The 26,553-nt window shown below is 46.5% G+C and overlaps 1 protein-coding gene across 1 annotated transcript in view; it reads right to left on the bottom strand.

The window, feature by feature from the left end:
• The window catches only part of ADAM12 (ADAM metallopeptidase domain 12), a 925,560-nt gene that overhangs the window by 839,737 nt on the left and 59,270 nt on the right, over positions 1-26,553 (bottom strand). The gene's annotated exons all lie outside the window — the stretch shown is intronic.

The following is a 26,553-nucleotide window of genomic DNA, read 5'->3' as shown; positions in this document are numbered from 1 at the left end:
AAGTTCCTTCCAGGATGTCCTGCTATCCAGAGGACATGCTAGGACTTGTAGTTCTACAATTCAACGTACAATTGCAGCTTTGTGGGAGATCAGCACTGTGCAGCCCCTAGAATGCCCTCAGCGCAGGATTCCCGCATATCCCAGCAATAACTCCAACGTGCCTCCTGTAGAGTGAATCCTATGCACCTCTACAGTTTAATAACTAAGGGGATAATTCAGACGTGATCGTAGGCTAGTCCGCCTCGCATGTCTGCCCCCCCCCCCCCCACCCACCCCACACACACACAAATACAAAAACATTGCACGCCGGTGATGCTTTTGTACCTGAAGAGTAGCTCCCTACCTGCGCAACTACTGCACACTGGGAGGGAGCTACCTGTCGCTCTCCGGATCACAGCGGCTGCGTGTGATGTCACGCAGCCGCCACAGCCCGCCCCCACATGGCCCGGGCACACCAAAATGGTGGCCCAATGCCGCTGGCCCGCTCCCTACCGCCCAGCGAACACCTCTGCCTGTCAATCAGGCAGAGGCGATCGCTGGGCTGAGATGCCGATCGCATGACTGTCATGCGCCGGTGCACAGCGGCTCCTGCGCAGTTCAGACCTGATCGTCCGCTGTGCCATTTACCATCAAAAAAGTAGCTAAAAGCTGCAATTTACTTTGTGACAGTTTATGTTACTGTATCTCCTGAGATTCATTCCTTCAACACAAATGAAAACAATTTTGGGGTAAAGCAAATTAATGGAGTGTTATACTTATGTGTTAAGATGGGGTTGGGTTCGTGATACCGACGCAGGGTTCCCGGCTTTTAGATGCCTGGCAGGGAGGGGTGAGTGCAACAGAGCGCCTTGTGTAGGCACCCAGGAGTGGGAATAGTCCCTGTTAGTCGGCATGCCGACTGTCGCGATTGTGAGGTTGTGGGATTCCGGCGTCGGTATTGAGTCTATTCCCACTCTATGGGTGTCACGGATACCCATAAGTGGAAATAGCCCCAGTGAGCTGGTATTCTGGCTGTCAGCATTGCCAGCTGTCGGGATTCCAATTTCGGTATCCTGATTGCCGGGATCCCGACAGCCGGCACATTGATTGCCTCCCATGTAGATTTCACAGTGAAAAAAACACAGCTGATATGGGTGAGGTTCAATAGATCTACAGTAAACCGAAAGTCGATAAGTCGACTCCAAATGGTCGACATGTAAACAGTCGACAGGGTCAAACGGTCTACATGGAAAAGATAGTTAAAAAAAATCAACAGGCACAAAAATGGTCGAAAAAAGTTTTTCTAAAAATATTTATGGTGTCATTTTATATATTTAACCCTATCTAAGCTGAATTAGTGGAAACATGTACCCTCGTGGGCTCGCTTTGCTCGCCACGCTTTGCTCGCCACGCTTCGGGCAAGGTGCCTCTCTCCACTACCGCTGCGCCCAGCACAGGCTACTATTCCCAATCATAGTCCACATGGATGGTAAATGATTAAAAAGTTTTTGTTTTTTTTAAATAATACTTGTGTTGACAATCTATGTGTTGACTATTTTCATGTCGACTTTCTGAACCTGTCGACCTTAAGCACTCTCTGCTTTTTATCTATCAACCTTTTGACCCCATCGACCTTTGCATGCCGACCACATGTGGCCAACCAATTGACTATCTATAGCTTTTTACCGTAGATCTATCTCCCGGATTCCGCTGATACGTAGTGGTCAGAAAAGCTTGTATTTAGTAACACTTCACATCACTGCCTTTAAGATTCCATTCCCCATTGCAGAACATGTGTACTCTATCTGACACATCAATACACTTAAATTGATTTAAAATTTAAAAAAAAAACCCACACACCACATTGTACACTAAGAAAATGCAATTTGCATCAAAGAAAACCATTTGATTATATAAATGAAGGTGATAACACAGCACACGAGCCCAGGAAACGGGAACGTTATAGATATCTGAAGGCGAAAGACTTGAGCTTGATACTGTCTATCACTATCAACCCTTTGTCACTAATCCCTTTAATCATACTCTAATCCTTGAGGTTTTACCCTCTGTTGCCTGCTCTCACTGTCAGGCCGCATTAGTCTACTGTAGCGTCTGATAATATTTCAAGACTAGTTTGTGCCACTTCTTCGAGTTTCAGTTGTAAAAGGTCAAAGTGGGCACTGGGTTGTACATAAAATGTTCTGAAAGAAAAAAAACTAGAATCATTTTAAATACAGTAAGAGAACACTGGTGACATTTCATTGCTCCGCTGATTAATGTTTTCAAGAAACTCCCATATGAAATATTTTTCTGTGTTCCTCTTCATCATGTACCTTGGATTTCTAAGCAGAGAGATATATATATTGTATTTTATCTAAGACAGGTTTAGCGATGGAATGAATTTATGCCTTTGTAACATTTCCACTCTGTTCTTACACTCCTTACATGCCACCACATATCAGCTTAGTACATTATTACTATATACTGTAGTTATACATACATTCCGTTGGAATTGTTAAGGGATTATTGCTCCTATTCTTTTGTTGTCATAATACATCAAAACTTGGTCTCGAAAGATTGCAAAAATATAACCAAAAAAAAAGGTAATATGTCTGTTCTGATTTCTACGACGAAGATAATTAAAGTCTATCTCAGCTGCTATCACAAGGAATCGGCATGCTGAAATATTGCTACTGTTCATTGGAAAAAGTATTTTACATACAGCGGAGCGGGTACTGCCAGAGACCAGGGTAGTAACGGAGGCATTAAGAATAACAGTCATCATAGGGGAGCAAGGGGCATATTTATTATTGGGTTTTAGATCCAATAATTATAATTTCTGATCACCGCTTATTGTGGCAACAAGAAATTAAAGATCACCCAGATATAACAGAACACGCATTCAGCCCATTAGGGTTGATGCTAGATTCAAGTGGCCTAAGGGACCTTTTACGTCAGGGGAAGGAGCCATGACACAAGGGGGAGGAGCTAGGCCAGCGGGATAGTTCCTCTACTATCCACGCCACCAACTATTACCTTTAGTAATCAGGTGGCGATCGAAGCGGAGCTGAGCGAGCCACCGAGCCCGAAGTGTGGCGCGCGAAAGCGAGCCAGCGAGGGTATTTTCGGCCGTAGCTCATCCCCCTGATGATGTGTCTCCTCCCCTAGCGACGTCAGAAGGTCCCATCTCTCACTCCGATTTAGAACCAACCTTGAGCCCATGCCTGTAATGTGTCAATTAAAGTGATCACTATAATTACGCTTTGGGAGCCAGCAGTGCTATCTGCACAGTCTGATGAACACTCATGCGCGAGCAGCTATTGCCAGGGAAGTCTCCCGGTAAATATTGCAATAAGTAGCAATAAGGCTACAGCAACTAACACCATCTGATGATGACGTTAACTACCAGGGCCAAGCTCCGGAATGCGTTGGATCAACGGGACTGTTCACTTCCCTGACCTCTTTCCCTATAGTGCAGTGCATTTTTATGCAGAGGGATATTAAATCATCCAAGGACTATTGCATGTGCCTGGATGCTGATTTTTGATTTGTTCAGATAACCCCTGCCAGAAGGTGGCAACAAAGGCCTCATTATTCCAAAGGAGCCTAGAAGTGCGAGTCCTGAAATGTACAATATACTGGGCCAGGGATTCAATCCACTGTTTCCGGAGCAAATTGGCTGCAGACATCATTCATTTGGGCTTGTAAAAAAAACTTTTTGAAGGCACCCAGGAAGTTCGCACCAGTACACCAGAGGGTAATTTCTTTCCCACAAGGGCCAAGGCTAGCCCTGAATACAGAGAGATAATATAAGCATCCTTTATTGTTTCTGTCGGCAAGTTAGCGGCCTTCATTTTAAATTGTATTGAACACTGGTTCTAAAAACCCCACCAACTTTTGGGTTCTCTATTAAACTTTGGGTGGGTGGGGGGGGGTTAGGTTACCTGAAGCTGAGACAAGGCACTTGCAACTTGAACCAGAGCTGCAGGATGGGGAACAGGCTATGCAGTGGTTCAAGTAGAAAAAATGTCTTACAGGTACTGTAATGGGTGTGGCCAAATGCCATATGGGGCGTGGCCAATGAAAATGTGGGCGTGATACACATATGGGGGAGGGGCAGATACACATATGACCCCCACAGTGCCAGATACACGAATGCCCCACAGTGCCAGATACACGAATGCCCCACAGTGCCAGATACACGAATGCCCCCCACAGTGCCAGATACACGAATGCCCCACAGTGCCAGATACACAAATGCCCCCCACAGTGCCAGATACACGAATGCCCCCCACAGTGCCAGATACACGAATGCCCCCCACAGTGCCAGATATACATTGCCCCCCACAGTGCCAGATATACATTGCCCCCCACAGTGCCAGATATACATTGCCTCACACAGTGCCAGATATACATTGCCCCCCACAGTGCCAGGTATACATTGCCCCCCACAGTGCCAGGTATACATTGCCCCCCACAGTGCCAGGTATACATTGCCCCCCACAGTGCCAGGTATACATTGCCCCCCACAGTGCCAGGTATACATTGCCCACAACAGTGCCAGATATACATTGCCCCCCACAGTGCCAGGTATACATTGCCCCCCACAGTGCCAGGTATACATTGCCCCCCACAGTGCCAGGTACACATTGCCCCCCACAGTGCCAGGTATACATTGCCCCCCACAGTGCCAGATATACATTGCCCCCCACAGTGCCAGGTATACACTGCCCCCCACAGTGCCAGGTATACATTGCCCCCCACAGTGCCAGGTATACATTGCCCCCCACAGTGCCAGGTATACATTGCCCCCCACAGTGCTGCCTCCCCCCCCCCCTTCCCCAGCTCACCGCTGCTGCTGTTGTGTTGTCTCCCGTGTGTGAGGGGAGGACTGCACCTCTCCTTCCCCTCAGTCTCCGGCGGGTGAGTTCAATATTCAGCGCCAATCCGTGAGCCAATCAAAGCTCCGCGAGCTATGATTGGCTCATGGGCGGCGCTGATTTGAATGAAGACACTGAGGGCAGGAGAGGCGCAGGCTGCGCTCTCCTCCCCTCACATCAGCGGTAGCAATCGGCGGCCCGTCGGTGTGGTACGGCGTACCCACAGCGAAATTCTTAAGGGTACGCCATACCCACCCGTACCCGCATACTTGCACCGCTGAGGCTACGCCTTAAAGTTGGATGGCATCAACCCACTGAGCAAGGGTCTGTAAATACTGCACGATCTGGAACTGATCGCACTCTTATCTCTATATTCTATTAAGCAGGTGTTCTAGAAGTTCCTTAGCAGCCGCATCCATGTTTTGGGGCCAGCGTATACTGTCACAACTGGGATGGTATGAATGCTGAATGTACAATTAGGATTGTGGCAAATTTGAACAATAAATATTTGCTGCCAATATATCCATCTATATTTGCGAACCTCTCCAGTTTCTCTATCCACAATTAGCTTTATCAGTCAGTGGACTTCAAACCAGTATTGTGGCAAAAGGTTTATACCAATGAACTGTGATGACTGGGGTGCAAACATTGCCACTAGAGGGTGCTGTTTTTCATTAACATTACTCACTGCCCAGGGGCGTCGTAACAAACCTCAGGACTGTTAAGCGCAGATGTTATACCCATATTAGTTATGTCAAATAATGTTCAGAAAACAAATATTCTAGTAACTGCAGTGTACTTAATTTTTGATAGGACTCTTAAAAAAAGCCAACATAGCTTTTTATCACTATTCCTAACACAAGATTACGGTGACACTTCATTTCATTAGTTTTCAGAGTAATTAATTGCTGCTCTACTATTAGGGGATAAAACATCTGCCATGATTAAAACTATTTTTTATTTAAAATGATTCAGCATTAACACACTGCCCCTTAACATCTGTGAAAAGCGTCATTGTAGGATAAGTCGGAACGACAGATTTTTGTTTGCCCTCGTACAATAAAGAAGAAGACGCCGCAAACTTGAAGAATTGGTTCTACCTGCTACACATTGTAACTTTTTGGAACAAAACATATAAATGGCAGCATTGATATTTTAAAGCATGGGTCTTCAACCTGTGGCCCTCCAGCTGCTGTGGAACTACACATCCCAGCATACACTGCCACAGTTTTGCTATTAAGGTATGCTAAAACTGAGACAGGGCATGCTGGGATGTGTAGTTCCACAGCAGCTGGAGGGCCGCAGGTTGAAGACCCATGTTTTAAAGCATATTATAATTACACGCCCTCCCATGTAGCATTTAGGTTGGGATCAGTACACTTTTGATAAGTGAGTCGTTGCAATTTATACCCCAGAGAATTCTTTCTGTCCATAAGGCGTCTAGATAGTCCCCTCTCTGTCCTCGGAGGTGGCGGTCTAGGGTGTGCAGTCTGGAGCCCCTCTTCCTCTCTCTATTCTGGCCTGTTGGATCGGACTGGCCAGATTGATTCCTGGGGGATATATTTATTAAAATGCGGGTTTTTAGAAGTGGAGATGTTGCCAATAGCAACCACTTCTAAAAAAACAAACTTTAGTAAATATACCCCTTGATCTGTACACTTCAGTGGCTGTCTTCTCAGTGATTTGGCTTCTGGCTTCAGAACTTTGAGGCTCGGAGTATTGATTATTTTCATTTCTTTTTTTTGTTACCAAATAAACTTCATTGCAAAAAAAAAAAATAACAATAATAATAATAATAATAATAATAATAATAGTACAATAACAAAGGAGTCAAGCTGGCCTCACATGTGCAGTGTCGGACTGGGGCATGTAGGGCCCACCGGGAGAATGCAGTGGTAGGGGCCTATGTTAGGGGTGTGGCCAGTCTGCAGAGGGGTGTGGCCTGCCACGTCATTGGTTTGACTAACCATTAGCATTGCAGCCTCACATCACTGAAGTTTGGAGGTTGATTCATGACCAGGACTCTATGTGGAGTTTTTAAGTTCTCCCTGTGTTTGCATAGAGCAGCACAGGTTGACTTCCACCATGGCACTGTGTGTAGTTTGTACGTTCTCCCTGTGCTTGTGTGGCTTTGTCTGGGTGCCTTGATTTCCTCCAACAATCCAGGTAAGTTAATTGGCTTTATACACATATTATCCCTAGTGTGTGTGTGTGTGTGTGTGTGTGTGTGTGTGTGTGTATATGTGTGATAGGGAATATAGATTATAGACTGTACAGAGTCAGGGAATGATGTACAGTATATAACTAAATATTCCCTGTAAAGCGCTACGGATTATGGGGGTTATTCAGGATGGATCTCATAAGCAAAGGGCTTACGAGCTCGAAACGCGTTGGAAGCCCACTAACACGCTGTGCGCGAGACACTCAGTGACATCAAAGTGCCGCGCCGACAGCCAGTAACACACACGGCTAGACGCAGCGTTTGAATTCATACAGAGGAGTGAGGGATCCAGCCTGCGGGAGGACCCATTCCGCCAGAGGTTAGTAAGAATTAGGGATAGAGTAGTTAGCGTGCATCCCTTCAATCATCCACACACGGCCTCAGCCGCCGGCAATTCATCTAATAGAACCCCCGCTTTGACGCACAAAATCAATGCTCTCCAGCTACCCATAAAGGAGCTATAAACATTATATTTTCTTTTACAGGTATTGCTTATGTATACAATGTTTTATATAAAGTTCTTTTCCATATATATCTTAAACTATTTATATACAAATTCATTACCACTCATTTTCACATAGTATTCAAATGTTACACAAGTGCTCCTTATATTTACATTAACCAATCAGCTGCTCCGTACAATTGTATAGTATGCAAATTATAAATGTTACTTCAATGGTGATTGGTTGCCATGGGCAACTTCTCCATTGACTCACTTCTCCATAGTTTTCACTGCTTCATGAATAGACCCCTTATACCTGTATATATAGATGTACAGTCACATGCTGCATCCATTTCACAGTTGCACTGTAGCGCTTAGAAGCATGGAACCTCTGTTTAGTATAGCTGAGTACTTTATGAAGGATTATTATATTACAATATTTTATTTTATAATTATTCTAGCCATAAGGGTCAAAAAGAAAAAATTATATTGTTATATATACACAATTACATATTTACATTAGGGTCAATCCGTGTCAGTTCACCCAGGCATGACATCCACCGACTCAGATTTTCATGAAACTTTGTTCACTTGATACTAACACACAGCTACTAAACCATGTAAAAAAATTCTGCTCTAGGACTCATAGTTTATTGAGATATAGGGGGTCAAAGTTTTGAAAAATTGCAGGGAAATGCCACTTCTGATGTTCTGTTTTTTTCTGAGTTGTATCCAGTGTCGGACTGGGGCATAAAGGGCCCACCGGGGAATGCAGTGGTAGGGGCCCATGTTTAGGGGTGTGGTCAGTCTCCAGAGGGGGTGTGGACAGTCGCTACATTGGTTTGCCTAGCCATTAGTGAGTGCATGGGCTTGGCCCCTTGACAAATATATAAATACTGCTAGTGCATGCATGTTAATGTACCAGATAAATATTGGCAATGCACTGTAGAGAATACACCATAGTCCTGTGCATAGGCGTGCGCAGCACATTTTATTAGGGGGTGCACAGTCGGAGGGGTGTGTCTAGCACCGCCTTTTGGGCGTGTCTAGCACCATCTATTGACGGTCAACACAACATAAATTATCCACCCTTGTACCAATCCTAATAAAGCAGATACATTGTCAGATGTTGTGGTGTGCTCCAAACAAACACCTCTGATGGCACTCACTGCAATTACACTGCTCCTCCTCAGCCTGGTCTGGCTCCCCCTCTCTTTCCCCTGCAAGCTGCAGCAGCTTACTTACAAGTCAGTCACTCACTGACACTGACAGTCGCAGACTAGTACTGCTGCTGCTGGAAAAACGAGTGACGTGTCAATGCTGCTGCCGACCACCTGCCGGTATTGAATTTGTCTTCCTAAGAGGAACGCTGGCTGCATGCTGCTCCTCATCAGTGGCTGGCGTTGACATAACATTGAAGGAGAGAGGTGGATGTGTGGCGGGTGTGATGGGTGGGCGTGCGAGCAGCATGACATAATCACGTCACATCACGCTGTTTTTGTACATGGAGGTGGAGCCGGGAGTTTGAAAGCCGGTGGCAGTGGCACCTTTCATTAACCCAGGCGTCCGGTCAGTAATGCAGTCCTGACAGGGTGCAGCGCAGAGGGGACGCTGCATCAGGGGATCGCTACGTCAGGCATGTGAGATCATGGTTCCAGACATTAGGGGGTGCCTGTGCGCACCAGGCACCCCCCCTGCGCACACCAATGGTCCTGTGCAGTATAATGTAACATATGTATAATGTATAATTAAAGAACACAGTCTGGAACCTGATTCCTATAGGAGGAGGAGGGCCCCCAGGCAGTGGGGCCCACCGGTGGTTTCCCCTGTACCCCTGTGGGCCAGTCCGGCCCTGGTTGTATCTGGAAAAAATTCACATCTCAGTGCCTGATCCACATATCACTTTGAAAATTTGACCCTTTGTCAATTGAAATATGGAGATTCTGGAAAAAAAATGTTTTAGCAATCTTGCTTAAGTCCAAGAGTTCATTATACATTCCTTTATGTCACACTTAATAATTTTTTTGGTGCAAAAAAAAAAGTGGGTTCATTTAGCATTATCAACCCAAGGCAGATGAGTTATCATGTCCCTTTTTTGTTTAAATTGTACCTTAAAATATACTTTAAAAGGCTATGAAAGAAAAATAATGGGATTTTGATTGGCTATATGAGTATTTTAATGTTTAATTATAATTCTCACTTTAAAAATTAAAATTACCATTGGATATAATTTTGCCCGCCAGGGGAGTATTTTCATTTGTATATTTCTATGTGTATGTGCAGATTTCCTATTACACATAGGGGAGTATTCAATTTACTGCGATAACCTGTTTTTTTGCGTGGCATTTCCCAACAATTATTCAAAACTTTGACCCCTATATCACAAAAACTGTAAGGCCTAGAGCAGGAATAATTGACATGGGTTAGTAGCTCTGTGGTAGTATCAAGTGTACAAAGTATCATGAAAATCCGAGTCGGTGGGTGTCATGCCTGGGTGAACTGGAATGGAATGACTCATTAACAACAGTTGAAGAAAGAAAACACTTTAGTATCTTTCCCATGCACCTGGAATTGGTTACATTGTAAGACATGATTCCTGCTCTTGTTATGTTGTTTTCTTTATTTTAGAGAGGTAATTCCTCAGTCATAACATTATTTTATGAGCCCCTCTGCCGATCGGAATGATGTGTGATTTTATGCCACATTTGCTACTACTGGCCACCAAAGTTCCAGTAGTTAAACGTTCTTTCAAGTTCCTGTCTAACCTGCAGAAAAAGTACTCCTAAGCCAATTCCATCTCGTGCCGAGACGCATCAATCACAGTGTGCACCACACAGAATTAAAGCCTCATCTACCTCCGATTATGTCATTCCTTTGCTCACACACAGCCATCTGCCCCCTGGAGCTGTAAAGTTATTTCCTATTCATTGAATTGTGATTTTATATATATATATATATATATATATATATATATATAAAACAAATACTCTCCCTCTACGCTTTCACATGAATAAATATAAAGAGACTAAATTGGGCTGCCAGATTCCGCTAAGTCCCTTGTTAGGAGGGACTGTAAATATGAAATGTGTGGCAATAGGAGAATGGGCGCCCTTGGGTCGTATTTTCACCCAATAATTCTACGAGACTCAACAGAGATCACCTAGAAATCGTTGCTCAAAGTTTAAGAGCATAAAAATCACATTAACATGTTCCATATAAAATGTATTAAAACATAAAGCACAAACATCAGTGCAAAATAGTAAAGTATCCTTTCTTAACATATGACACAAAACAACTGTACAGAGGACAAATTGAGTTGACTTTACAAACTCCTCTTTCTCCTTATAGCAACTTTGGAGATTGGTGTTAAAAATATACAACCCAACGCGTTTCATCTTGCTCTAAGACTTCATCAGGGGATCATCAGCAGTTGCATATGTTGCAGAGAGTACACAAAGATGCATGCGTTGCAAAGTGTATACAAAGGTGCTGTTGCGACATTCAGTTTGAGAATTGGGGACAGAAAAGTGATGTACGGTCCTCACAGGCGTGCTATGAAAGTGTCAGTGAAAGAGGCTGTGATGGTTTGTCTAAAGAAACACGTTGACATTACAGCATGTAAACACAGAAAGTGGGCGTCAAAGTACTTACACCATACTTGCGGACATTATGGCGGGAGCAGTGTGGTGGGTGCAACAGAGGAGCATGTGTCAGGAATAGGGGTGGTCTGGGGGAGTGAAGACGTAATTGTGCCCTCGCCCTTGCTATACAATGCACACATTCCTGAGGGGGGCGGGACTACAATAACACGATTCATATCAGGTCATTGCCCGACCCACTTCCTGTTCATGAGCGGGGATGAGTACAGGCGGGGATAAACGGGATATGGGTGACTTGCCCACTTTTCCTGGTGGCTGGTAGTGCCTCCCAGCTGTTCCCGGGGAGTAGGCAAGCGTGACTTGCACATTCAGATGCATGCTAGTACACCAGGGAAATGGTGATGCTCGCATTTGCCATTGGCGTTTCTAACGTGGGTGCAGTGTGTGCATTGCACATGAGCACCTGGATACAGGGGGGACCCACACGGCACACAGTGCACATATGTTGTTTTAATACTTACCTTTCCGGAGTCCCGCGATGGGCGCTGCAGCCGCTGTAGCTACAGCAGCCGCAGCAAAAATCTTACACATAATGGCCGCCGCGCATACGCAGTACGAAATTTGTCTCCGGACCATGGCGGGTGCCATGTTTCCAGAGACCTGCACATGCGCAGTACACTCCGGCACAATGACAGAACCTATGGCGCCGTGGAGAGGAGGGGGCCCACCCAGAGACTGCTCACGGGCCCCCTCCTCTCTTAAAACGCCCCTGGCATTTGCATATTATAACAGCTGCCACTCTGGCAATAGGCGCTAGAGCGGACCCAGCACTGTCCTACTCTAAATCAGGCCTAACCTTTGAAAGAAAAAAAAAAGTCACCCACTTCTGTTTCTGCTTGGACTATTTAAAATTGGCCCATTGAAGAATAGAACCGGATTTGCTGTATACCGTAGGCCATTGTTTGGAGATGTTTTGTGTCTGGACGCCATACCCATGACATGCAGTGGCATAACTAGCATGGAGGCCCCTGGCAAACTCTCAAAGTGGGCTTCCTATTTGATTTCTATAAACCCTTAGGCCTACATGTTTTATCATATCTGAATAATTTCTGTATTATGCATATTAGAAACACATGAGACAGCACGGCAAGATGGTGTCAAAGCTTTGTAAGCTGCTAGTCATTATCAGTGGCAGCTGCTGCCTAGCCACCCGGTAGTTATGCCAACTATGACATAACATATTCTGGACAAATGTCATCTAGGGTCCTCAAGACTCTAGATGAGGAAGGGGATCTTAGGGGAGAGGAAGAGGATCTAAGGCATAGGTTCTCAAACTCGGTCCTCAGGACCCCACACAGTGCATGTTTTGCAGGTCTCCTCACAGAATCACAAGTGAAATAATTAGCTCCACCTGCGGATCTTTTAAAATGTGTCATTGAGTAATTAATACACCTGTGCACCTGCTGGGTTACCTGCAAAACATGCACTGTGTGGGGTAATGAGGACCAAGTTTGAGAACCTGTGATCTAAGGCATAGGTCTGCAAACAGGTGGTTTTCAGTATGCCGAATGTCGGCATCCCGGCGCACAGTATACCGGTGCCGGAATCCCAACACCTGGCATACCGACAGATATTCTCCCTCGTGGGGGTCCACGACCCCCCTGGAGGGAGAATAAATAGCGTGGCTCCTTTGCGCTCGCCACACTGTCGGTATGCCGCGATCGTGCTCCCGGTGCTGGCATGCTGGTCACCGGGAGCCTGGCCACCGGCATACCATACTACACCCCTGCAAACTCGGTCCTCAGGACCCCACACAGTGCATGTTTTGCAGGTAACCCAGCAGGTGCACAGGTGTATTAATTACTCAATGACACATTTTAAAAGGTCTATAGGTGGAGCTAATTATTTCACTTGTGATTCTGTGAGGAGACCTGCAAAACATGCACTGTGTGGGGTAATGAGGACCGAGTTTGCAGATCTACAGTTTGATCTAAGGGGAGAGGAAGAGGATTAAAGGGGAGAGTCCCACAAACTGCAACAGGTTCCTGACAAAACTGGAATTAGTTTTTGAACAAAAACACGGATCACTGCTTTTACTCTCTCTTTCTGACACTTTACATCAATCCCCAGTTAAAAGAATGTTGCCGCTTTACAGTATCTCATTGCAATTCGGTGATCTCATTTTGAATATCTGATCACAAATTTTCGCTTTTTAAATAGCAATTACTGTAATAAAAAAAATAACAGGAAGCGAAAAATATGTACCGCATTTTATTTCTTTTTCTATAAGACATCACTGGAAGTTTTCTTCAAAGGTCACACAGAAGATTAAATGTCAGCAGTGGACAGAAATCAATGGAGAACAATCTGTTTGGTTTCCCTGAAATACTCTCTAATTTCATCACAACAGGTGCCTGGCGCTCCGCTCTCGGATAATGAACACTTCAGCGGCATCAGATAAGTGTTCAATGTGTACTTAGAATCAACTGTCAAAACACCTCATTACAATGCGTTGGGTATCAACACTGAGCCTGAAAAATCTCACTCTACTTTCTACGCTGCATAAAGTGGCTTTTATGGCGTACAGTATTTATGAGGTTCCCGGAATGGATTATGTTGGCATATGTGGAATATCTAGATCATGCCGTACAATTTGCGATGCCTCCAGGCGCCTCATTGCTGACATGCAACATGCTGGAAACCTCGTATCACAAGGGACATCAGACCTTCAAATTCAATATTCTGTGCAAGATATGAGTTGATGGACACTACGTTTCATTGCCTAAAAAACAGATACAACATTGAGCAAATAATCCAAAATCCATGACCCTAAACGTAATCCTAATATGGGCCATACACCAGGTTACCGATTCTCTGATCTGACCCACCGATGGGTGGCCATCGATGATCGGCTATCCATCAGGCAATTAGGGGAATTCTGTATGATAATATCCCAGATTTGCAGATCCTGACCATTTTTCGATTGCTGACATTATGAAAATGTACCATGGTGGAAGACATTACTTCATGATAAGCTAACAATGAGCTGACGGGAGTATATACATCATGTTTCCTTTCAGTCATTGCAGTCATTAACCCCTTTGGAATAGGGTTGTCCGTTAAGGCCATTATCGTACAACATGCCACAAGTTGGAGATCTCTAAACTAACCCATACTGACCGCTTTCAGATTGCAAACCCAGGTAGGACTCGGCTTTTGAATCAGGGTCTGACTCTGGTCCGAGCAGCCTCAAACCCTTTCACATTGCAGTTTTCGACCCGGCTTATTCCCGGCTTGGTGCCTTTCACACTGAACCCAGGTCACCCATGTTAAACACTGTGATGTGATTTAAAATGGACTTTTCTGGCTCACATTGATGAGGTTTTAAAGGAAATAAAAGGAGGGGCTGGGGACCGCTCTGAGCAGACACATAAACAGCCAATCAGCACCTTTTCCTGAGACCCGGGTTGAATATCCCTGTTCAGAGGCTTTCACACTGTACAACGATCCAGGTCCGACCCGTGTTTAACCCGGGATGAAATGTCGGGTTACTCACTTTGGTGCTTTCACACTGCATCTTGACCCGGGTTACCTTGGCGATGTGAAAGGGGCGTAACTGAGGAATTCTGGATGTACTAGGATACTATTTAGTGTCCATTCTACATATAATATTGCACAGACAAAAAGCTACTGTAGGTTCTCTGCTGCTTAGCATTCTATAGCAGTGTCCGGCAGCATTTTTATGGATCAATACCGAGGTGTTTTATTTCCAGGGGCTTCAGACAGAGAATCACTGTGTCCCCTCGCAGATAAAGAACAAGATTAGTTTCCACAGTACGCCAGGAATTATAACAGTATTAGCAGCTAATACACAAAGAGAAGTGTGTTATTTATACGTACAGGGAAAGGGTGCGAACTTCTAGTAGTTTATAAATAACCTTTTATGATGTCCCAATAGAGCAGCCCTTAACGTGGGTCTGTACTTTATTTAAACAGTTTACAGAGTCCCATTCCTTAATAATAATAATAATAATAATAAGAATTTACTTACCGATAATTCTATTTCTCGTAGTCCGTAGTGGATGCTGGGAACTCCGTAAGGACCATGGGGAATAGCGGCTCCGCAGGAGACTGGGCACAAAAGTAAAGCTTTAGGACTACCTGGTGTGTACTGGCTCCTCCCCCTATGACCCTCCTCCAAGCCTCAGTTAGGATACTGTGCCCGGACGAGCGTACACAATAAGGAAGGATTTATGAATCCCGGGTAAGACTCATACCAGCCACACCAATCACACCGTACAACCTGTGATCTGAACCCAGTTAACAGCATGATAACAGAGGAGCCTCTGGATAGATGGCTCACAACAACAATAACCCGATTTAGTTAACAATAACTATGTACAAGTATTGCAGACAATCCGCACTTGGGATGGGCGCCCAGCATCCACTACGGACTACGAGAAATAGAATTATCGGTAAGTAAATTCTTATTTTCTCTGACATCCTAGTGGATGCTGGGAACTCCGTAAGGACCATGGGAATTATACCAAAGCTCCCAAACGGGCGGGAGAGTGCGGATGACTCTGCAGCACCGAATGAGAGAACTCCAGGTCCTCCTCAGCCAGGGTATCAATTTTGTAGAATTTAGCAAACGTGTTTTCCCCTGACCAAATAGCTGCTCGGCAAAGTTGTAAAGCCGAGACCCCTCGGGCAGCCGCCCAAGATGAGCCCACCTTCCTTGTGGAATGGGCTTTTACAGATTTTGGCTGTGGCAGGCCTGTCACAGAATGTGCAAGCTGAATTGTATTATAAATCCAACGAGCAATAGTCTGCTTAGAAGCAGGAGCACCCAGCTTGTTGGGTGCATACAGGATAAACAGCGAGTCAGATTTTCTGACTCCAGCCGTCCTGGAAACATATATTTTCAGGGCCCTGACTATGTCCAACAACTTGGAGTCCTCCAAGTCACTAGTAGCCGCAGGTACCACAATAGGTTGGTCCAGATGAAACGCTGAAACCACCTTAGGGAGAAAATGAGGACGAGTCCTCAATTCCGCCCTGTCTGAATGGAAGATCAGATAAGGGCTTTTACAGGATAAAGCCGCCAATTCTGACACGCGCCTGGCCTAGGCCAGGGCCAACAGCATGACCACTTTCCATGTGAGATATTTTAACTCCACAGATTCAAGTGGTTCAAACCATTGTGACTTTAGGAACCCCAAAACTACATTGAGATCCCAAGGTGCCACTGGAGGCACAAAAGGAGGCTGTATATGCAGTACCCCTTTTACAAACGTCTGAACTTCAGGAACTGAAGCTAGTTCTTTCTGGAAGAAAATTGACAGGGCCGAAATTTGAACCTTAATGGACCCCAATTTTAGGCCCATAGACACTCCTGTTTGCAGGAAATGCAGGAATCGACCTAGTTGAAATTCCTCCATCGGGGCCTTACTGGCCTCGCACCACGCAACATATTTTCGCCTAATGCGGTGATAATGCTTTGCGGTTACATCCTTCCTGGCTTTGATCAGGGTAGGGATGACTTCATCCGGAATGCCTTTTTCCTTCAGGATCCGGCGTTCAACCGCCCTGCCGTCAAACGCAGCCGCGGTAAGTCTTGGAATATATAGGGTCCTTGATGGAGCAGGTCCCTTCTTAGAGGTAGAGGCCACGGGTCCTCCGTGAGCATCTCTTGAAGTTCCGGGTACCAAGTCCTTCTTGGCCAATCCGGAGCCACGAGTATAGTTCTTTCTCCCCTCCGTCTTATAATTCTCAATACTTTTGGTAAGAGAGGAAGAGGAGGGAACCCATACACTGACTGGTACACCCACGGTGTTACCAGAGCGTCCACAGCTATTGCCTGAGGGTCCCTTGACCTGGCGCAATACCTGTCCAATTTTTTGTTTAGGCGGGACGCCATCATGTCCACCTTTGGTTTTTCCCAACGGTTTACAATCATGTGGAAGACTTCTGCTGAGGAAGTCTGTTTCCCAGTTGTCCACTCCCGGAATGAACACTGCTGATAATGCTATCACATGATTTTCCGCCCAGCGAAAAATCCTTGCAGCTTCTCTACGTGGGCGACTGCCGTGATGTTGTCCGACTGGATCAGCACCGGCTGACCTTGAAGCAGAGGTCTTGCTTGGCTTAGGGCATTGTAAATGACCCTTAGCTCCAAGATATTTATGTGAAGTGATGTCTCCAGGCTTGACCACAAGCCCTGGAAATTTCTTCCCTGTGTGACTGCTCCCCAGCCTCGCAGGCTGGCATCCGTGGTCACCAGGACCCAGTCCTGAATGCCGAATCTGCGCCCTCTAGAAGATGAGCACTCTGCAACCACCACAGGAGAGACACCCTTGTCTTTGGTGACAGGGTTATCCGCTGATGCATCTGAAGATGCGATCCGGACCACTTTTCCAGCAGGTCCCACTGGAAAGTTCTTGCGTGGAATCTGCCGAATGGAATTGCTTCGTAGGAAGCCACCATTTTTCCCAGGACCCTTGTGCACTGCTGCACTGACACTTGGCCTGGTTTTAGGAGGTTTCTGACTAGTTCGGATAACTCCCTGGCTTTCTCCTCCTGGAGAAACACCTTTTTCTGGACTGTGTCCAGGATCATCCTTAGGAATAGAAGACGTGTCGTCGGGATCAGCTGCGATTTTGGAATATTAAGAATCCAACCGTGCTGCCGCAACACTACTTGAGATAGTACTACCCCGACTACCAACCGTTCCCTGGATCTTGCCCTTATCCGGAGATCGTCCAAGTAAGGGATAATTAAAACTCCCTTCCTTCGAAGGAGTATCATCATTTCGGCCATTACTTTGGTAAAGACCCGGGGTGCCGTGGACAAACCAAACGGCAGCGTCTGAAACTGATAGTGACAGTTCTGTACCACAAACCTGAGGTACCCTTGGTGAGAAGGGTCAATTGGGACATGGAGATAAGCATCCTTGATGTCCAGAGACACCATATAATCCCCTTCTTCCAGGTTTGCTATCACCGCTCTGAGTGACTCCATCTTGAATTTGAACCTTTGTATGTAAGTGTTCAAGGATTTCAGATTTAAATTAGGTCTCACCGAGCCGTCCGGCTTCGGTACCACAAACAGCGTGGAATAATACCCCTTTTCCTGTTGTAGGAGGGGTACCTTGATTATCACCTGCTGGGAATACAGCTTGTGAATGGCTTCCCATACCGCCTCCCTGTCGGAGGGAGACGTTGGTAAAGCAGACTTTAGGAAAACGGCGAAGGGGAGACGTCTCGAATTCAAATTAGTACCCCTGAGATACCACCTGAAGGATCCAGGGGTCCCCTGTTAGTGAGCCCACTGCACGCTGACATTTTTGAGACGGGCCCCCACCGTGCCTGAGTCCGCTTGTAAAGCCCCAGCGTCATGCTGAGGACTTGGCAGAAAACGGGAGAGGGCTTCTGCTTATGGGGCCCAAAGGACTGCGCCTGATAATACGGCGTCTTCTTATGTTGAGAGGCTACCTGGGGTAAAAATGTGGATTTTCCAGCCGTTGCCGTGGCCACCAGGTCTGTTAGACCTACCCCAAATAACTCCTCCCTTTTATAAGGCGATACTTCCATATGCCTTTTGGAATCAGCATCACCTGACCATTGTCTTGTCCATAACCCTCTTCTGGCAGAAATGGACAGCGCACTTACTCTTGATGCCAGTCGGCAAATATCCCTCTGTGCATCACGCATATATAGAAATGCATCTTTTAAATGCTCTATAGTCAGTAATATACTGTCCCTATCTAGGGTATCAATATTGTCAGTCAGGGAATCCGACCAAGCCACCCCAGCACTGTACATCCAGGCTGAGGCGATTGCTGGTCGCAGTATCACACCCGTGTGAGTGTATATACATTTTAGGATATTTTACTGCTTTCTGTCAGCAGGTTCCTTAAGGGCGGCCGTATCCGGGGACGGTAGTGCCACCTGTTTAGACAAGCGTGTGAGCGCTTTATTCACCCTAGGGGGTGTTTCCCAACGTGCCCTATCCTCTGGCGGGAAGGGGTATGATGCTAATAACTTTTTAGGAATGAACAGTTTTTATCGGGGGAAACCCACGCATCATCACACACTTCATTTAATTCCTCAGATGCAGGAAAAACTACAGGCAGTTTTTTTCTCACCCAACATAATACCCTTTTTAGTGGTACTGGTATTATCAGAAATGTGTAAAAACATTTTCCATAGCCTCAATCATGTAACGTGTGGCCCTACTGGAAGTCACATTCGTCTCTTAATCGTCGACACTGGAGCCAGAAGAGTGAAGCGGTCCGGAAAATCGGCGGCAGAAGACGTCCTGTCTTCAATAAGGTAGCGCACAGCACCGCAGCTGTGCGCCATTGCTCTCAGCACACTTCACACTCCGGTCACTGAGGGTGCAGGGCGCTGGGGGGGGGGGGCGCCCTGGGACGCAATGAAAATACCTTAAATGGCTAAAAATACATCACATATAGCTCCTGGGCTATATGGATGTATTTAACCCCTGCCAGTTTTCCACAAAAAAGCGGGAGAAAGGCCGCCAAAAAAGGGGCGGAGCTTATCTCATCAGCACACAAGCGCCATTTTTTCCTCACAGCTCCGTTGGAGGAAGGCTCCCTGACTCTCCCCTGCAGTCCTGCACAACAGAAACAGGGTAAAACAAGAGAGGGGGGGCACTAAATTGGCATATTAATATATACAGCAGCTATATTAGGGAAAAACACTTATATAAGGTTATCCCTGTATATATATAGCGCTCTGGTGTGTGCTGGCAAACTCTCCCTCTGTCTCCCCAAAGGGCTAGTGGGGTCCTGTCCTCTATCAGAGCATTCCCTGTGTGTGTGCTGTGTGTCGGTACGCTGTGTCGACATGTATGAGGAGGAAAATGGTGTGGAGGCGGAGCAATTGCCTGTGTTAGTGATGTCACCCCCTAGGGAGTCGACACCTGACTGGATGGTCTTATGGAAAGAATTACGTGATAGTGTCGGCACTTTACAAAAGACTGTTGACGACATGAGACAGCCGGCAAATCAGTTAATACCTGTACAGGCGTCTCAAACACCGTCAGGGGCTATAAAACGCCCGTTACCTCAGGTCGATACAGACACTGACACGGACACTGACTCCAGTGTCGACGGTGAGGAAACAAACGTATTTTCCAGTAGGGCCACACGTTACATGATCACGGCAATGAAGGAGGTTTTGAACATTTCTGATACTACAAGTACCACAAAAAAGGGTATTATGTGGGGTGTGAAAAAACTACCCGTAGTTTTTCCTGAATCAGATGAATTAAATGAGGTGTGTGTGCTGAAGCGTGGGTTTCCCCCGATAAAAAACTGCTAATTTCTAAAAAATTATTGGCATTATACCCTTTCCCACCAGAGGTTAGGGCGCGTTAAGAAACACCCCCTAGCGTAGATAAGGCGCTCACACGCTTATCAAAACAAGTGGCGTTACCGTCCCCTGATACGGCCGCCCTCAAGGAAGCTGATAGGAAGCTGGAAAATATCCTTAAAAGTATATACACACATACTGGTATTATTATTATACTGCGACCAGCAATCGCCTCAGCCTGGATGTGCAGTGCTGGGGTGGCTTGGTCGGATTCCCTGACTGAAAATATTGATACCCTGGACAGGGACAATATATTATTGACTATAGAGCATTAAAGGATGCATTTCTATATATGCGAGATGCACAGAGGGATATTTGCACTCTGGCATCAAGAGTAAGTGCGATGTCCATTTCTGCCAGAAGAGGATTATGGACGCGACAGTGGTCAGGGGATGCGGATTCCAAACGGCATATGGAAGTATTGCCGTATAAAGGGGAGGAGTTATTTGGGGTCGGTCTATCGGACCTGGTGGCCACGGCAATGGCTGGAAAATCCACCTTTTTACCCCAAGTCACCTCGCAGCAGAAAAAGATACCGTCTTTTCAGGCACAGTCCTTTCGTCCCCATAAGGGCAAGCGGGCAAAAGGCCACTCATATCTGCCCCGGGGCAGAGGAAGGGGAAAAAGACTGCAGCAAACAGCCTCTTCCCACGAACAGAAGCCCTCCCCCGCTTCTGCCAAGTCCTCAGCATGACGCTGGGGCCTTACAAGCGGACTCAGGCACGGTGGGGGCCCGTCTCAAGAATTTCAGCGCGCAGTGTGCACACTCGCAAGTGGACCCCTGGATCCTGCAGGTAGTATCTCAGGGGTACAAATTGGAATTCGAGACGTCTCCCCCTCGCCGGTTCCTGAAGTCTGCTTTACCAACGTCTCCCCCCGACAGGGAGGCGGTATTGGAAGCCATTCACAAGCTGTATTCCCAGCAGGTGATAATCAAGTTACCCCTCCTACAACAGGGAAAGGGGTATTATTCCACGCTGTTTGTGGTACCGAAGCCGGACGGCTCGGTGAGACCCATTTTAAATCTGAAATCCTTGAACACTTACATAAAAAGGTTCAAGTTCAAGATGGAGTCACTCAGAGCAGTGATAGCGAACCTGGAAGAAGGGGACTATATGGTGTCTCTGGACATCAAGGATGCTTACCTCCATGTCCCAATTTGCCCTTCTCACCAAGGGTACCTCAGGTTTGTGGTACAGAACTGTCACTATCAGTTTCAGACGCTGCCGTTTGGATTGTCCACGGCACCCCGGGTCTTTACCAAGGTAATGGCCGAAATGATGATTCTTCTTCGAAGAAAAGGCGTCTTAATTATCCCTTACTTGGACGATCTCCTGATAAGGGCAAGGTCCCGAGAACAGTTAGAGGTCGGAGTAGCACTATCTCAAGTAGTACTACGACAGCACGGATGGATTCTAAATATTCCAAAATCACAGCTGATTCCGACGACACGTCTGCTGTTCCTAGGGATGATTCTGGACACAGTACAGAAAAAGGTGTTTCTCCCGGAGGAGAAAGCCAAGGAGTTATCCGACCTAGTCAGGAACCTCCTAAGCCCAGGCCAAGTGTCAGTACATCAATGTGTGGTATCCCACAGAACTTACAGGACTCATGCTCCCTTCAACTGACATGTAAATTGCCTTATTGTACCAGGTGCTCCATGTAGGACCCTATGAGAACCTGTGTAGCCCAGACTTTTTGCCAAAAAGGACAGCTGTATACTCTGGGCTGCCATATAAACAGACATAACCTGCAGCTTTACCCTTTCCCCCCTTTTTCTTGGAGCCTAGCAACAGTGGATGGTGTGATGGAGGACACTGCCCACACCTCTCATCTGATTGGCCAATCCCTAGAGAGAACCCAGAGGAAGGGTGGAGTGATGGAGAGATTGGTGTGAGGACTGAGGAGTGCTGTAAGCTGGGACAGAAGAGAGGACAGCAGACCAAGCAGTGGGATCCTGAGTGAGAATGGCAGTGAGTTGCAGAGGCTGAGTTCCTGTGTGTCAGTTCCAGAGTATCCTGTCAGCCCTAGTATCATTGTGCAAGTCCCAGCAGCAACAGCAAGGGACTCCTCTGGAGGAGAGAGGGAGTGAGATCAGTGAGGTTTCATCAGTAACAGCTCACTGCCCATATAAGAACAGAGGAAGTAGCAGCTACAGAGAATGCCCTATCCATGCAGAGACAGTGCTGTGAATACAGCAGCCAGAGACAGCACTGAGAGGTAACTCCATCCTCAGGGAGGATTCTGTACAAGTAAACAGGGTCCCTGCTCACACACTGTCTACAAACATTGCAGCTGGCACTACGCTAGGAGTATAGAACACTTTTGTCTGTGGCACAGCATAACTTGTTGCCAGCAATAGCACAAACTGCCTCCTCTTACATTAAATGCCCTAAGTCTTACTAGAAAGGACAGCACACACAGTGCTAGTGCCACCGATGCTTATCTGCCGGGCCTTACAGACCAGTGACATTGTACGTCAGATGAACTGTGACAGCCAGGTTACAGTGCAAAGGAGGCCTGAACAGAACTACACAGAGTGAATGGGAAAGGCAGTGGATCAGTTTTCCCTCAGTGTTGCCACAGAGAGGACAGGCCTTTATGTACACTACAGGGACATGTCTAAGAAAGACTAAATATATATATGCATATATATCCACTTGTGGACACATTCTAAAGGGGGTTACAGACCTGTGCACAGGCGGAAGAACATTAAGTTGTACTAATACTTCTGAATACATGGGATACTCAGTAAGGGTAATCAGATAATTGTAACTGGTAACAAACTGTTTTTCTTATGCATGCATATTTTGATGGTAACAGCTTGAATATTTGAGTTAAGGTTTGAATAGTATAATAAGTCAATATAACCAATTCAGGTAAACATGTATAACTGCTGAGAAGGACGGTGATGGGATATGCAACACCTGAATAATTAAACAGTCTATGACAGTGTTGGCATAATCTGCGGTGTGAAGACCAACTGTTTATTATCTGTACTTGATGATTTACTGTAACGTAGTACTATTGTTCAAGTTGTTTGATTTTCCTACTGCCTTTAATAAACCGAAGTTGAGTTGACTGCTCCCTGAACAACCCGCTTGTGCAGACGTATATCCCTTACCTCTCCGAAGTATCGTGAACGAACTTCCATCTTAAGTTGGTATCCCGGTACACAGATAGTGTAAAGCGGACATAATCACCAGGTAAAAGATCATCTACTCACCCAATAACATTGTCCTTTATTTGCCCGGGTATCACAAATGCACAAGGGTCCTGGAAAAGATGGTGGCTTCTTACGAAGCGATTCCATTCGGCAGATTCCACGCAAGAACTTTTCAGTGGGATCTGCTGGACAAATGGTCCGGATCGCATCTTCAAATGCATCAGCGGATAACCCTGTCTCCAAGGACAAGGGTGTCTCTCCTGTGGTGGTTACAGAGTGCTCATCTCCTAGAGGGCCGCAGATTCGGCATTCAGGATTGGGTCCTGGTGACCACGGATGCCAGCCTGAGAAGCAGTCACATAGGGAAGAAATTTCCAGGGCTTGTGGTCAAGCATGGAAACGTCACTTCACATAAATATCCTGGAACTAAGGGCCATTTACAATGCCCTAAGTCAGGCAAGACCTCTGCTTCAGGGTCAGCCGGTGTTGATCCAGTCGGACAACATCACGGCAGTCGCCCACGTAAACAGACAGGGCGGCACAAGAAGCAGGAGGGCAATGATGGAAGTGGCAAGGATTCTTCGCTGGGCGGAGAATCATGTGATAGCACTGTCAGCAGTGTTCATTCCGGGAGTGGACAACTGGGAAGCAGACTTCCTCAGCAGACACGATCTTCACCCGGGGGAGTGGGGACTTCACCCAGAAGTCTTCCACATGATTGTGAACCGTTGGGAAAAACCAAAGGTGGACATGATGGCGTCCCGCCTCAACAAAAAACTGGACAGATATTGCGCCAGGTCAAGGGACCCTCAGGCAATAGCTGTGGACGCTCTGGTAACACCGTGGGTGTACCAGTCAGTGTATGTGTTCCCTCCTCTTCCTCTCATACCAAAAGTACTGAGAATCATAAGAAGGAGAGGAGTAAAGACTATACTCGTGGCTCCGGATTGGCCAAGAAGGACTTGGTACCCGGAACTTCAAGAGATGCTCACGGAAGACCCGTGGCCTCTACCTCTAAGAAAGGACCTGCTCCAGCAGGGACCATGTCTGTTCCAAGACTTACCGCGGCTGCGTTTGACGGCATGGCGGTTGAACGCCGGATCCTGAAGGAAAAAGGCATTCCGGATGAAGTCATCCCTACCCTGATCAAAGCCAGGAAGGATGTAACCATACAACATTATCACCGTATTTGGCGTAAATATGTTGCGTGGTGCGAGGCCAGGAAGGCCCCTACAGAGGAATTTCAACTGGGTCGTTTCCTGCATTTCCTGCAAACAGGACTGTCTATGGGCCTCAAATTAGGGTCCATTAAGGTTCAAATTTCGGCCCTGTCAATATTCTTCCAAAAAGAACTGGCTTCTGTTCCTGAAGTTCAGACGTTTGTCAAGGGAGTACTGCATATACAGCCTCCTTTTGTGCCTCCAGTGGCACCTTGGGATCTCAATGTAGTTTTGGGATTCCTAAAATCACATTGGTTTGAACCACTCACCACTGTGGACTTAAAATATCTCACATGGAAAGTGGTAATGCTGTTAGCCCTGGCTTCAGCCAGGCGTGTCTCAGAATTGGCGGCTTTATCCTATAAAAGCCCTTACCTAATTTTTCATACGGACAGGGCAGAATTGAGGACTCGTCCTCAATTTCTTCCTAAGGTGGTTTCAGCATTTCACTTAAACCAGCCTATTGTGGTGCCTGCGGCTACTAGGGACTTGGAGGATTCCAAGTTGCTGGACGTAGTCAGGGCCCTGAAAATATATGTTTCCAGGACGGCTGGAGTCAGAAAATCTGATTCGCTGTTTATCCTGTATGCACCCAGCAAGCTGGGTGCTCCTGCTTCTAAGCAGACGATTGCTCGTTGGATTTGTAGTACAATTCAGCTTGCACATTCTGTGGCAGGCCTGCCACAGCCAAAATCTGTAAAAGCCCATTCCACACGGAAAGTGGGCTCATCTTGGGCGGCTGCCCGAGGGGTCTCGGCTTTACAACTTTGCCGAGCAGCTACTTGGTCAGGGGCAAACACGTTTGCTAAATTCTACAAATTTGATACCCTGGCTGAGGAGGACCTGGAGTTCTCTCATTCGGTGCTGCAGAGTCATCCGCACTCTCCCGCCCGTTTGGGAGCTTTGGTATAATTCCCATGGTCCTTTCGGAGTCCCCAGCATCCACTAGGACGTTAGAGAAAATAAGAATTTACTTACCGATAATTCTATTTCTCATAGTCCGTAGTGGATGCTGGGCGCCCATCCCAAGTGCGGATTGTCTGCATTACTTGTACATAGTTATTGTTACAAAAATCGGGTTATTGTTGTTGTGAGCCATCTTTTCAGAGGCTCCTTCTGTTATCATGCTGTTAACTGGGTTCAGATCACAAGTTGTACGGTGTGATTGGTGTGGCTGGTATGAGTCTTACCCGGGATTCAAAATCCTTCCTTATTGTGTACGCTCGTCCGGGCACAGTATCCTAACTGAGGCTTGGAGGAGGGTCATAGGGGGAGGAGCCAGTGCACACCAGCTAGTCCTAAAGCTTTTACTTTGTGCCCAGTCTCCTGCGGAGCCGCTATTCCCCATGGTCCTTTCGGAGTCCCCAGCATCCACTACGGACTATGAGAAATAGAATTATCGGTAAGTAAATTCTTATTTATAATGGGTATGGGACTCAGGGTCGACTGTCTAAGTCGACACTCATTAGGTCGACACCTATTGGTCGACAGTGGCTAGGTCGACACTATAAATAGGTCAATACGGCCATTAGGTCGACATGAAAAAAGGTTGACATGCGTTTTTCATGTTTTTTTGGTGTCGTTTTCTTCATAAAGTGACCGGGAACCCCAATAAGTGCACCGTGTCCCCTACCATGGCTCTCTTCAC

This window comes from Pseudophryne corroboree, chromosome 3 (genome assembly GCF_028390025.1).
Source record: "Pseudophryne corroboree isolate aPseCor3 chromosome 3, aPseCor3.hap2, whole genome shotgun sequence".
Classification (NCBI taxonomy): domain Eukaryota; kingdom Metazoa; phylum Chordata; class Amphibia; order Anura; family Myobatrachidae; genus Pseudophryne; species Pseudophryne corroboree.
The sequence above is the reverse complement of the archived record's forward strand: the minus strand, read 5'-3'. Positions and strand labels throughout refer to the sequence as shown.